Source organism: Rattus norvegicus, chromosome 4, assembly GCF_036323735.1.
Source record: "Rattus norvegicus strain BN/NHsdMcwi chromosome 4, GRCr8, whole genome shotgun sequence".
Lineage (NCBI taxonomy): Eukaryota > Metazoa > Chordata > Mammalia > Rodentia > Muridae > Rattus > Rattus norvegicus.
Window position 1 is genome coordinate 79,837,800 of NC_086022.1, and position 13,276 is coordinate 79,851,075.

The 13,276-nt window shown below is 48.1% G+C and overlaps 2 long non-coding RNA genes across 4 annotated transcripts; one reads left to right on the plus strand and one right to left on the minus strand.

Moving 5' to 3' along the window:
* Positions 1 to 308: 308 nt before the first annotated feature.
* Positions 309 to 7,156, minus strand: LOC120102266 (uncharacterized). Its single transcript, XR_005503553.2, has 2 exons — positions 6,576 to 7,156; positions 309 to 6,043 (listed from the first exon to the last, which is right to left on the minus strand). It is a non-coding gene; the product is annotated as an uncharacterized LOC120102266 (long non-coding RNA).
* A 126-nt stretch (positions 7,157 to 7,282) lies between these two features.
* Positions 7,283 to 12,063, plus strand: LOC120102267 (uncharacterized). Of its 3 annotated transcripts, none has more exons than XR_005503556.2 (4): positions 7,283 to 7,421; positions 9,108 to 9,370; positions 9,787 to 9,874; positions 11,552 to 12,063. It is a non-coding gene; the product is annotated as an uncharacterized LOC120102267 (long non-coding RNA). The 3 variants fall into 3 exon arrangements; XR_005503554.2 differs by having other exon boundaries at positions 7,293 to 8,523; XR_005503555.2 differs by having other exon boundaries at positions 7,293 to 8,523; positions 9,108 to 9,222.
* The last annotated feature ends 1,213 nt before the right edge of the window (positions 12,064 to 13,276 follow it).

Below are 13,276 nucleotides of genomic sequence, written 5' to 3' on the forward strand. Positions count from 1 at the left end.
TTAAAGAATGATGTAAGACTACAAGGCCTTGGTGTGGTCCTGGCTTCCTTGTAGTGAAAGTTGTCAAGGATCGTAAAAAGAGAGAGAGTAGCCCACACACAATTGAATTTAAGCTGGACCTTGGGTATTCTGTAGTCAGGGAGCTGCCAGGATCCCTCTGATGTCACTCTGTGGTCTTTGCCATTATTGCACTCCTCAGACCAGCACCTCTTGTGGTTGTGCCCAACCATCCTAGAGTAGTGGGTATGGCCTAGGCATAAATAGTCATGGTATCAGTTGAAATTAAGACCTTGAATCAGATCACTTCATGGTATACTAAACACAATGTTTAATTTTAGGCTTGACCTGGCCACAATTATTTTTTGGGCCAAGGCTTCTTTGAGCAAGGGTAAATCCAAGATAATTTCAATATTACATTTGGGCCCAAACTTCATCAGGTTCGAAGTCTGGCCTTGACACATTTTCTTTTTATATGGCCTGATGGTCTTCAGGGAAAGGGTTTGGACTGGTATAATCTTTTGGCCCAGGCCTCATTTGAAGAACTAGCCTACATCAATAGCCCCTTCTTGCTTTGGGCCCAGGCTTCTTGAAGGTCAGAAAGAGGCCTAGGTTCACATCTCTTCTACTTTGGGCCTGAGTCTCTTGAGGAGTAAGGATAGTACCAGGCCCTATATCTTCTAATTTTGGGCCATGCCTCTTCAGGGTTAGGGTTTAGTCCAGGCCCACAAATCTAATTGTTTTGGGACCAAACATCCTCAGGGTCAGGAACTGGCCCAGTCTCATATTTCTTCCTCTTTGGACCCAGGCCTCTTTAAGGATTAGGGATAGGCTCACTTCACTTCTTCTGGGCCCAGGCCTATTAAGAGTCACGGAATGATGCAGGCCCATATTCTACTTTGGGCCCAGGCCACTTCAATGGTTAGGGATTGGCCCAGGCCCAAAACTTCTTCCTTTGGACCCAGGCCTTTCAGGGTCATGGATTGGCCCAGGCCCATATTTCTTCTTCGTTGGGCTCAGGCTTCTTCAGGGACAAGGATCGGCCCAGGCCCATATTTCTTCTTCGTTGGGCTCAGGCTTCTTCAGAGACAGGGATTGGCCCAGGCCCATATTTCTTCTAATCTGGGGCCAGGCCTCTTCAGGGCACGGTTGGTCCAGGCCCATATTTCTTCTTCTTTGGTTCTAGACCTCTTCAAAGGTTAGGGATAGGCCCAGGCCCACATCACTTCTTGGGGCCCAGGCCTCTTCACATCAGGGATTGGCCTAGGCCCATATTTCTTCTTCGTTGGGCCCAGGCCTCTTTAAGGGTTATAGATATGCCCAGACCCACATCACTTCTTTGGACCCAGGCCTCTCCAGGGATAGGGATTGGCCCAAGCCCATATTTTTTTTCTTTGTGCCCAGGCCACGTCAAGGATTAGGAATAGAACCAGGCCCAATTTACTTCTTTGTGCCCAGACCTCTTCAGGGTCAGGGATTGGTCAATGCCTATATTTCTTCTTCTCTGGGCCCTGGCCACTTCATGGGTTAGGGATTGGCCCAGGACTGTATTTCTTCTTTTTTGGGCCCAGGCCTCTTCAAGGATTAAGGATTGGCCCAGGTCTATATTTCTTCTTCTCTGGGCCAAGGTCTCTTCAAAGAGTAGGGACAGGCCCAGGCCCACATCACTTCCTTGGGCCCAGGCCTCTTCAGGGTCAGGGATTGGCCCAAGCCCAATTTTTTTTCTCTGGGCCCAGGCAACTTCAGGGTCAGTGATTGGCCCAGGCCCATATTTCGAGGCCTGGGCACACATCACTTCTTGGGGCCCAGGCCTCTTCAAGGATTAGGGATAGGCCCAGGCCCATATCACTTCTTTGGTTCCAGGTCTCTTGAGGGTGAGGGATTGGCCCAGACCCACAGATCTTCTTCTTTGTGCCCAGTCCTCTTCAGGGTAGGGATAGGCCCAGGCCCATATTTCTTCTTCTATGGGCCCAGGCCTCTTCAAGGACTAGGGATAGGCCCAGGCCCACTTCACTACTTCTTTGGGCCCAGGCCTCTTCAAGGGTCAGGGATTGGCCCAGGCCTCTATTTCTTCTTCTTGGGCTCAGGCCACTTCAAGGGTCAGGGATTGGCCCAGGCCCATAAAATTTTTTCCTTTGGGCCCAGGCCTCTTCAGGGTCAGGATTTGGCCCAGCCCCATTTCTTCTTTTCTGGGCACAGGTCTCTTCAAAGACTAGGGATAGGCCCAGACCCATATTTCTTCTTCTCTGGACCCAGGCCTCTTCAGGGTCAGGGATTGGCCCAGGCCCATATTTAGTCTTCTCTGGTACAGACCTCTTCAGGATTTTGATAGGCCCAGGCCCATGTTCCTTCCTTTGTTTGTCCAGGCTTCTTAAAGGATTAGCGATAGGCCCAGCCCACATCACTTATTTGGGTCCAGGCCTCTTCATGGTAGGGTTTGGCCCAGGCCCATATTTCTTCTTCTATGGGCCCAGGACTCTAAGGATTAGGGATAGGCCCAGTCCCATATTTCTTCCTCTTTGGGCCCAGGCCTCATCAAGGATTATGGATAGGCTCAGGCCCACAACACTTCTTCTTTTGGCCCTGGCCTCTTCACGGTCAGGGATAGGCCCAGGCCCTTATTTCTTCTTCTTTGGACCCAGGACCATTCAAGGGTTAGGGATAGGCCTAGGCTGACATCCCTTCTTTGGGCCTAGGCCTCTTCAGCTTCAGGGATTGGCCTGAGCCCATATTTCTTCTTCTTTTGGCCCAGTCCTGTTCAAGGGTTAGGGATAGGCCCAGGCCCACATCACTGCTTTTGGGCCCTGTTTCCTTCAAGGTCAGGGATTGGCCCAGGCCCACATCACTGCTTTTGGGCCCTGTTTCCTTCAAGGTCAGGGATTGGCCCAGGCCCATATTTATTCTTCTTTGGTCCCAGGCCTCTTCAATGATTAGGGATAGGACAGGGTACATATCACTTCTTTGGGCCCAGGCCACTTGAAGGGTTAGGGATTGGTCCAGGCCCACAGCCCTTCTTCCTATGGACCCATGCCTCTTCAAGTTAATGATTGGCACAAGTCCATATTTCCTCTTTGGGCCCAAGCCTCAACAATGATTAGGGATAAGCCCAGGCCCACATCACTTCTAGGGGCCCGGGTTTCTACAGGGTCAGAAATGGCCCCAGGCCCATATTTCCTCTTCTCTGAGAACAGGCCTCTTCAGGGTAGGGATTGTCCCAGGCCAATATTTCTTCGTCTTTGGGCCCAGGCCTCCTCAAAGGTTAGGCATAGGCCCAGACCCACATCACTTTTTCTGTGCCCAGGACCATATTTCTTTTTATCTGGGCCTGCGCCTCTTCCAGTGTTAGGGGTTGGCCCAGGCCCACATTTTTTCCTTTTCTTTTCTTTATTTCTTTTTTCTTTTCTTTCTTTTTGGTTCCAGGCCTCATCAGTGTCAGGCATTGGCCCAGACCCATATTTCTTCTCTGGGCCCAGGCATCTTCAAAGAGTAGGGATAGGCCCAGGCCCATATCACTTCTTTGGTCCCAGGTCTCTCCAGGGTTAGGGATTGGCCAAGACCCCCATATCTTCTTCTTTGTGCCCAGTCCTCATCAGGGTAGGGATTGGCTCAGGCCCATATTTCTTCTCCTATGGGCCCAGGCCTCTTCAAGGACTAGGGATAGGCCCAGGCCCATATTTCTTCTTCTTTGGGCCCAGACCTCTTCAAGGATTAGGGATAGGCCCAGGACCATATCCCTTCTTTGGTTCCAGGTCTCTTGAGGGTGAGGGACTGGCCCAGACCCACAGATCTTCTTCTTTGTGCCCAGTCCTCTTCAGGGTAGGGATAGGCCCAGCCCCATATTTCTTCTTCTTTGAGCCCAGGCCTCATCAAGGACTAGGGATAGGCCCAGGCTCACTTCACTACTTCTTTGGGCCCAGGCCTCTTCAAGGGTGAGGGATTGGCCCAGGTCTATATTTCTTCTTCTTGGGCCCAGGCATCTTCACTCTCAGTGATTGGCCCAGGCCCATATTTCGAGGCCTGGACCCACATCACTTCTTGGGGCCCAGGCCTCTTTAATGATTAAGGATAGGCCTAGGCCCATATTTCTTCTTCTTTGACTCTAGATCTCTTCAAAGGTTATAGATAGGCCCAGGCCCACTTCTTTGGGCCCAGTCCTCTCCAGGGTCAGGGATTGGCCCAGGCCTCTATTTCTTATTCGTTGGGCCCAGGCCTCTTTAAGGGTTATAGATAGGCCCAGGCCCACATCACTTTTTTGGGCCCAGGCCTCTTCAGGGTCAGGGATTGGCCCAGGCCCATATCACTTCTTTGGTACCAGGTCTCTTGAGAGTGAGGAATTGTCCCAGACTCACACATCTTCTTCTTTGTGCCCAGTCCTTTTCAGGGTAGGGATTGGCTTAGGCCCACATTTCTTCTTCTATGGGCCCAGGTCTCTTCAAAAATTAGGGATAGGCCCAGGCCCACATAGTTTCCTTGGGCCCAGGTCTCTTTAGGGTAGGTATGGACCTAGGCCCATATTTCTTCGTCTTTGGGCCCAGGCCTTTTCAGGGTCCGGGATTTGCCCAAGCCCATACCTCTTCTTAAGGCCCAGACTTCTTCAAGAATTAGAGATAGGCCCAGGCGCACATCTCTTTTTCTTCGGACCCGGGCCTCTTCAAGGGTCAGGGATTTGCCCAGGCCCATATTATTTCTTCTTTGGGCCCAGGTAGGGATAGGCCCTGGCCCATTTTTCATCTTCTACAGGCCTGGGTCTCTCAAGGGTTAGGGATAGGTCCAGTCCCACATCACTTCTTTTTGGCCCAGGTCACTTCAAGTGTTAGGGATTGGCTCAGGCCCACAACTCTTCTTTCTTTGGGCCCAGTCCTCTTTAGGGTCAGGGATAGGCCCAGGCACATCTTTCTTCTTCTCTTGGCTCAGGCCTCTTCAGATTAGGGAGTGGCCTAGGCCCATATTTCTTCTTCTTTGGGCCTAGGCCTTGACAAGGATTAGTTTATTCCCAGGCCCACATCACTTCTTTTGCCCAGGGATTGGCCCAGGTCCATATTTCTTCTTTGGGCCCAGGCCTCTTCAGATTAGGGATTGTCCCAGCCCCACAACTCTTCTTATTTGGGCCCAGGCCTCTTTAAGGTCAGGGATAGGCCCAGACCCATATTTCTTCTTCTCTGGGCCCAGGCCTCTTCATGGTCGGCGATTGACCCAGGACCATATTTCGAGGCATGGGCACACATCACTTTTGTGGGCCCAGGACTCTTCAATGATTAGGGTTAGGCCCAGGCCCATATTTCTTCTTCTTTGGGCCCAGGCCTCTTCAAGGATTAGGGATAGGCCCAGGCCCACTTCACTACTTCTTTGGGCCCAGGCCTCTTCAAGGGTCAGGTTTTGGCCCAGGCCTGTATTTCTTCTTCTTGGGCCCAGGCCTTTTCAGGGTTAGGGATTGGCCCATGCCCATATTACTACTTCTTTGGGCCCAGGCCTCTTCATGATCAGTGTTGGCCCAAGCCCATATTTCGAGGCATGGGCACACATCACTTCTTGAGGCCCAGGCTTCTTCAATGATTAGGGATAGGCCCAGGCCCATATTTCTTCTTCTTTGGGCCCAGGCCTCTTCAAGGATTAGGGATAGGCCCAGGACCATATCACTTCTTTGGTCCCAGGTCTCTTGAGGATGAGGGATTGGCCCAGACCCACATATCTTGTGCCCAGTCCTCTTCAGGATAGGGATTGGCTCACGCCCATATTTCTTCTTCTATGGGCCCAGGCCTCTTCAAGGACTAGGGATAGGCCCAGGCCCACTTCACTACTTCTTTGGGCCCAGGCCTCTTCAAGGGTCAGGGATTGGCCCAGCCACATTTCTTCTCTGGGCCCAGGTCTCTTCAAAGATTTGGGATAGGCCCAGGCCAACATAATTTCCTTGGGCCCAGGCCTCTTCCAGGTCAGGGATTAGGCCAGGCCCATATTTCTTCTTCTTTGGGCCCAGGTCTCTTCATGTTTTAGTGATATGCTCAGGCCCACATCACTTTCATGTACTTTCCCACATGTGGATGTGGACCTGCAAACATGAGCACACACATGAGCACATACAATACATATAGAAAGAGAAAACATTTAAGTACAAAATGGGCGGGGAATGTGCTGCCATGGTGTTTCCCGTGATAGTGATATTGATGTTTGTCCCATATTGTGGCAGCTCTCTGAGTACAAATGAGAAGATTGCTACTGTCAGGGACTGAAGTCCTCAGGGAGGATCTGACACCAGTACCAGGGATGTTAGCCCCCTTCCCTGGACAAGCTATGGCTGATGGTCAAATGTGGGCATGGCAACAGCACAGCTTCCCCATTCCTGTCCTGGTCCAGATATATGTATGTGGCTTCTTTCCAAGGGTCTCTCCTGGTGAGTGAGGAGTTCCTCTCCCTGCAGTCTTGAATGGCCAGTCCCACTCCTGTGAGACTTCTGACCTGTTTCTAGCTCTCCTAGTATGTGCTCTCCTCAGTCAGAAACACCTCAAGTCCCTCTCCATGTTTCAGTCTCCCACATTTAAGACCCTAATGAGGAAGTGCCTCACACTGAGTGAGTTACTCACGTGATGAATTTCAGGTAGCGCCCATTCCAGAAAACAACCCAAACATGGACAGACACATGAGCTCCCTGTGAATCCCAGCCCTCCTTGCTGGACTCTGAGTTGTCCTCAGGCTAAGAAGTCTGCTGTTACCAGGGCGGGGCTTTACCCTGTGAGGTCACAGAGGCCTCACCTCACTGCTCTCTGAGAATCACAAGGGACATCCAGGCCTCAGTCATCTCCCAGCTTGGTGCATTCTGTTCTGTACGAAACTGGTTCAAGCATCCTTGCAAACCCTTTGGGCAAGTGGTTGCAAGTGTTTCTCAGAGACGCCTCCCTGGGAATCATCTACAAGCATCTCCTGTCAGCCCTCCATCTTCCCACATTACCTTCATCCTGAGAAGAGGAACTCAGTGGACAGCACTGCTTCCTCAGCTCAAATGTCTGACCTCACACTTTGCCTCATCACCTCAGATTCTCTATTGCCACCATAGTTTACTGCTGTCCCTCGGCCCACAGATGCCATCGTCTGCCCTTTGTCTCTGGCTCCAACAGTCACCATACCATGTTTCCTACCTCACCTCTGCGCACCATTAATATTTATCCTGAGCCGGCTTATGAGTTATTAGCTGTGTGGTTGCCTGCAATTCCAATGAACTGTGTTTAAAACAAAAATCCCAAAGGTTGGATTTTACCGATGAAGACTCAGGAACCAGATGCTGGGGTGAAAGCCTACGGGCTCAGAGAGGCAGCAAAGGCACACAGCTGACCTTCCTCCTCGACTGACATCCCATAAGGAAAGAGCTTCTTCTCCTTCTCCACAGTGTCTTAAAAACCTTTCAAACCAAACATCACTCCTTTCTACCTCCTGTGAGTCTCTCTATGAATCTTCCTGACTTCCTCCCACTCTCTATGGTTTTTCCTATATTCACTCCTTGTCAACTCATTGTTTGCTCTGCCTCTTGACTTATGGTTGACTTTTTAAAATCACCACTGTCCTGTCCTGAGCCTGGTCATGAGCTGTCTTCCCCATAGGCTCACTGTGGCTCTAGCTGTCTCTGCAGTGTGGAACACAAGCATATGTGGCCACACTTGGGTGCACACTGACTTGTATCATTCATTCCTGTAAGATATCGTTCTCTAATGCAACTGAACAGTGATTGTGCAATGTTTTGCAGTCTCCACTTTGAATAATTTCTGAAAACCTGATATCAAAGATTAAAATGACTGTTCCAATGGGGTATAATGGTGGAATATGCTATATGATAGGAAAATAAATGGTTTTCTATGTCAGTGCTTACCAGTAGCATGGTTTGTGTAAAAATTTTTTCAATTGGAATTGAGCAAAATTTTTCTAAAAATACTATTTCGATTAGCTAACAAAAGAAAGGAAGGAAGGAAGGAAGGAAGGGAGGAAGGAAGGAAGGAAGGAAGGAGGAAAGAAACTGTTTTCTATACCCAAAGCATCACCGTCTGTTGGGGGTAAAAGGACAAGTTCTGACCAAACCTGACTAAAATCCTGGAATTACAGCCTAGGGAGGATTCAATTTTAAAGTCACCTGCACTAGCATCAAATGTCACAGCGAGGTATTAAGTCTATGGTGGCATCCACACTTGCATGTAGCTCAGGGTTAATGACCTCCATGATTTTGAATCACGCTGAGCTGAACAACTGTGCCACCATTCAACAAGCCTGATCTCTCCCAGGATCTGTAGCTTTGAGTGTCTGACAGTGGTAATAGTGCGGGCCAAGTTGTCCATTGGTTCCTGGTGGGAATTCAGACCATCCACTGCCCTTCCCATTCTCATGTGAAACCCAGGTACTGCTTTAGAAAGTTCGTTCATCTTCTAGCAGAGGCCTTTGTAAGCTGCTCATCTGCATTGAAACAGCATGGTCATCAGAACAGTGAAGAGGAATAACAGCGACTTCACCAGGAAGCACAATGGAAGCCCAAGTCGCTCCTATTCCTAGGTAGATCCTGTTTGGTAATTGCTGAGACCATCTCTGCATCTAGATTTGTAACTGAGGGTTGTCATGGCTGAGGTGTTTCCCACTGTGTCGCTGCTCCACATCCCTCTCATTCACCTGCACACAGGCACTTGGTGGTCCCTACGTCTTGGCTATTGTGGATGGAACTGCTGTGAGCACGTGAGCCAACCTCGGACACACGGAGGCTCTGTCTTTGTTTCATAGAGAACTTCCATATTTTCCATAATATCAAGACATTCATATGCATAATTTCTGTTACTATTTATCAGTGAAAACTAACTCAACTTTTTAAAAAAAGTACTGTAACTATGGCCACGAGCCCACAGTTGGGCAGTTCACAGGCCTCTTGGGTAAGCCTACTACCGTTATGCTAATTGTACAGAGACTGTAACAGCCTCCAAACCCTATGTTCATACCATGTGTTAGTGCAGGTCTCTGACCTCATCAGTTTTTGTGCCACGTATGATGGTTAACAGAGAAATATCACAATTAGACAAAATGCAGAGAATAAATGCTTGTGGAGTGCTCAGCTACTAATGGAACATCTTTCTCACCCCACTTCCCAGTGTCCAGGAACAGCATTAAAGAAGATCAGAGAGACCACAAGAGCCAGAGATCGGAGAGAAGCAGAGTGGAGCAGCGCCTTCCCCACAGGAGAAGACTTGCATCTTGGTTACCTATGTAAGACCTGTACAAGATCAACTCTGTCAGCACTCCAGCATCGAGGGTGGAGGGACCGATGTGCCATAATCACTATCTAAGGGGCTGTGGACTGTTGATGGTTTCTGCTGAGGAAGTCAGTTTTGTTTAAGTGCAGTGGAAGATCCTGGTAAGTTTCCTATGCTCCCGTGGGTGGCGTCAACCCAGCAGTGGATTTACAGTTCCAGTCAGGGTCAAAGGCTATTTTCTATTTTTGAGAAACAAAGCTGGGAGTTAGGTAGCTGATGGCTCATCTGATGATCAGTATACACATTAGGAAATTCTCAAAGAATGAATAATACTATTTCAAAAATGAATTTAACCAAACTGAAATTCAGATTAGTTACCACTGGTAGTGTAAACAACTCGTCTGTGGCCGTTTCTTCATCTATAAACTTTAGGTGTGAACTGCCTAAAAATCTGGAGGCAAACAAGACTCCACTTGACCTGCTGTGGTAATCAGAGGACTGGGCTACAGCTAGTCAGGCTGAGGCTCCAGTGAGTAGGGAGCCTGCTTCCAACTCTCTCCTCCCTTTTGATCCCCAGTGACTGTTCCTGCTCACTGCGGACCAGAATCCAGGACCAGCCCCGAAGTTTGCCCAATTTGTGGTTGAATCATTGCTCAGATTGTTAAGTAAGTTGTTGGTTCTGTTAACATGTGTTTGACAATGCTGACCTTACAACTAGTGTGCAGAGTTCTCCATTACTATATGTTCTTCTTGTTTTGGGTCCTGGGTCCCTGACCACTTGGGTGGTTGGTACCTGGGAGTTTTCTGTAATAGAACTCTGACCATTCATCGGTGTCACACTCATGTCTCAGGCACAAAACCTTCAAACTGATAGTAAGATCCTATTGTCCCATGGGTGACCCAATTATTCAAATATATGAGCTTTTGGTTCCTTCTCAAGAAAAGCACCACAATGACAATCCCTTTCTGATTGGAATCAATAGCCAATCCACAGGAGGAAAAGCATGTTTCACAGTCTAAATCTGGAGAAGAACCTTTGGTTGGCAATCTCACAGGCCCCAGAGTGAACCCTCTACAATTGCTATGTCTAATGGCCCCTTCAAACTGCCCTCTGAGTTTACATCTCTACACTCCTAAGTTAGTGAGCTCTCAACCCCAGTAGAGGAGTTTTAGTGCAGCTGAGAAGCTGTTGACAGTTGATGGCTTATAGAGAGGGAAGAGTCCGTTTACCTTATAGTGTCGATGCAAGGTGAGTTGGAAAAAAAATTAGTAGATGACTCTCCACATAGGAGAGAGAGAGAGAGAGAGAGAGAGAGAGAGAGAGAGAGAGAGAGAGAGAGAGAGAGAGAGAATATACCAATATACCAAGTGTTCAGTTTGGGACAAGTGACAAATGAATGGGAGTATGATCAAAACACAATGTATTCATGCATGAAATTCTCAAAGAATTAAGGAGTGTTACTTTAAAGTTCATTGTGTAGTGCTGTTAAAATCCTTATGAAATCTTGTATCTTTCAAAGAAGTATGAGAAAGTCACTGTTGGAAATTCCGCTGTATGTGCACTGGATGTCACTGTCGCTGCAGTTCATCTCTGTGCACTGGATGTCACTGTCACTCCAGTTGAGCTCTATGTGCACTGAATGTCACTGTCACTGCAGTTGAGCTCTATGTGCACTGGATGTCACTGTCGCTGCAGTTCATCTCTGTGCACTGGATGTCACTGTTGCTGCAGTTCATCTATGTGCACTGGATGTCACTGTTGCTGCAGTTCATCTCTGTGCACTGGATGTCACTGTTGCTGCAGTTCATCTCTGTGCACTGAATGTCACTGTCACTGCAGTTCATCTATGCGCACTGGATGTCACTGTCGCTGCAGTTCATCTCTGTGCACTGGATGTCACTGTCGCTGCAGTTCAGCTCTATGTGCACTGGATGTCACTGTCGCTGCAGTTCATCTATGCGCACTGGATGTCACTGTCACTGCAGTTCATCTATGCGCACTGGATGTCACTGTCACTGCAGTTCATCTATGCGCACTGGATGTCACTGTCGCTGCAGTTCATCTCTGTGCACTGGATGTCACTGTCGCTGCAGTTCATCTATGTGCACTGGATGTCACTGTCACTGCAGTTCATCTATGTGCACTGGAGTAGATTTGTCTGCTGAGCCAGGTGATGGGCAGGGCTCAGTTCATTCACTTGTGCCTTTCCTCCATTTTCTTTTTTCTTCACAAAATGTGATATACTGCCTTAGGATCCCTAAGAGGCTTTTGAGAATTTTTTTTTTTATCATCTTTGTGGAAAGGGTAATCTTAATTACCATTTGGTTTACTTTCTATTTAGGGGAGTAAATACCATGACTGCAAAGTATCCTGGAACCTGAAAGAAGCATGAAAAATGGAGACTGTAGGAATAAGTTTCTTAGTTTTGAGAAGGTTCATTATTGCTTCTCTGACCTCTGGTCCTTACAGGACAGAGTGTCACATTCAGCACTGAAGCGTGGCCAGCAGTTACCACCTGGACATTTTCAGGTGAGGTATCCTTGGCGTTCCCTTAATGTTACTCTATCGGAGTACTGACATCTTTTTCCATTTTTCTTACTGGCTCATTGGATTTTCAGGAAACACCCGAGTTATGCACACATGCATTATTATTATCAATATTAGCATGTATGAAATTCCAGATTGTCAATATTGGAGATCAAGCCTTAACACTTCATAATTATTAGGTAAGTTCTCCGCTGCTCAGGTACATTGGCAATCCTAGCAGCTGCTTTAAATTCCTAGGCAGTTCTTCCATGCAGACCCCCATTTGTTCAGTGTTTGGAACCTTAGTTTGAATGTTAGGTGGGCAAGAGAGTCTTTTTTTTTATTATTATTAACTTGAGTATTTCTTATATACATTTCGAGTGTTATTCCCTTTCCCGGTATCCGGGCAAACATCCCCCTCCCCCCTCCCCTTCCTTATGGGTGTTCCCCTCCCAACCCTCCCCACATTGCCGCCCTCCCCCCAACAGTCTAGTTCACTCGGGGTTCAGTCTTAGCAGGACCCAGGGCTTCCCCTTCCACTGGTGCTCTTACTAGGATATTCATTGCTACCTATGAGGTCAGAGTCCAGGGTCACTCCATGTATAGTCTTTAGTTAGTGGCTTAGTCCCTGGAAGCTCTGGTTGCTTGGCATTGTTGTACATATGGGGTCTCGAGCCCCTTCAAGCTCTTCCAGTTCTTTCTCTGATTCCTTCAACGGGGGTTCTATTCTCAGTTCAGTGGTATGCTGCTGGTATTCGCCTCTGTATTTGCTGTATTCTGGCTGTGTCTCTCAGGAGCGATCTACATCCGGCTCCTGTCGGTCTGCACTTCTTTGCTTCATCCATCTTGCCTAATTGGGTGGCTGAATATGTATGGGCCACATGTGGGGCAGGCTCTGAATGGGTGTTCCTTCAGTCTCTGTTTTAATCTTTGCCTCTCTCTACCCTGCCAAGGGTATTCTTGTTCCCCTTTTAAAGAAGGAATGAAGCATTCACGTTTTGATCATCCGTCTTGAGTTTCATTTGTTCTAGGCATCTAGGGTACTTCAAGCATTTGGGCTAATAGCCACTTATCAATGAGTGCATACCATGTATGTCTTTCTGTGATTGGGTTACCTCACTCAGGATGATGTTTTCCAGTTCCAACCATTTGCCTACGAATTTCATAAAGCCGTTGTTTTTGATAGCTGAGTAATATTCCATTGTGTAGATGTACCACATTTTCTGTATCCATTCCTCTGTTGAAGGGCATCTGGGTTCTTTCCAGCTTCTGGCTATTATAAATAAGGCTGCAATGAACATAGTGGAGCACGTGTCTTTTTTATATGTTGGGGCATCTTTTGGGTATATGCCCAAGAGAGGTATAGCTGGATCCTCAGGCAGTTCAATGTCCAATTTTCTGAGGATCCTCCAGACTGATTTCCAGAATGGTTGTACCAGTTTGCAACCCCACCAACAATGGAGGAGTGTTCCTCTTTCTCCGCATCCTCGCCAGCATCTGCTGTCCCCTGAGTTTTTGATCTTAGCCATTCTCACTGGTG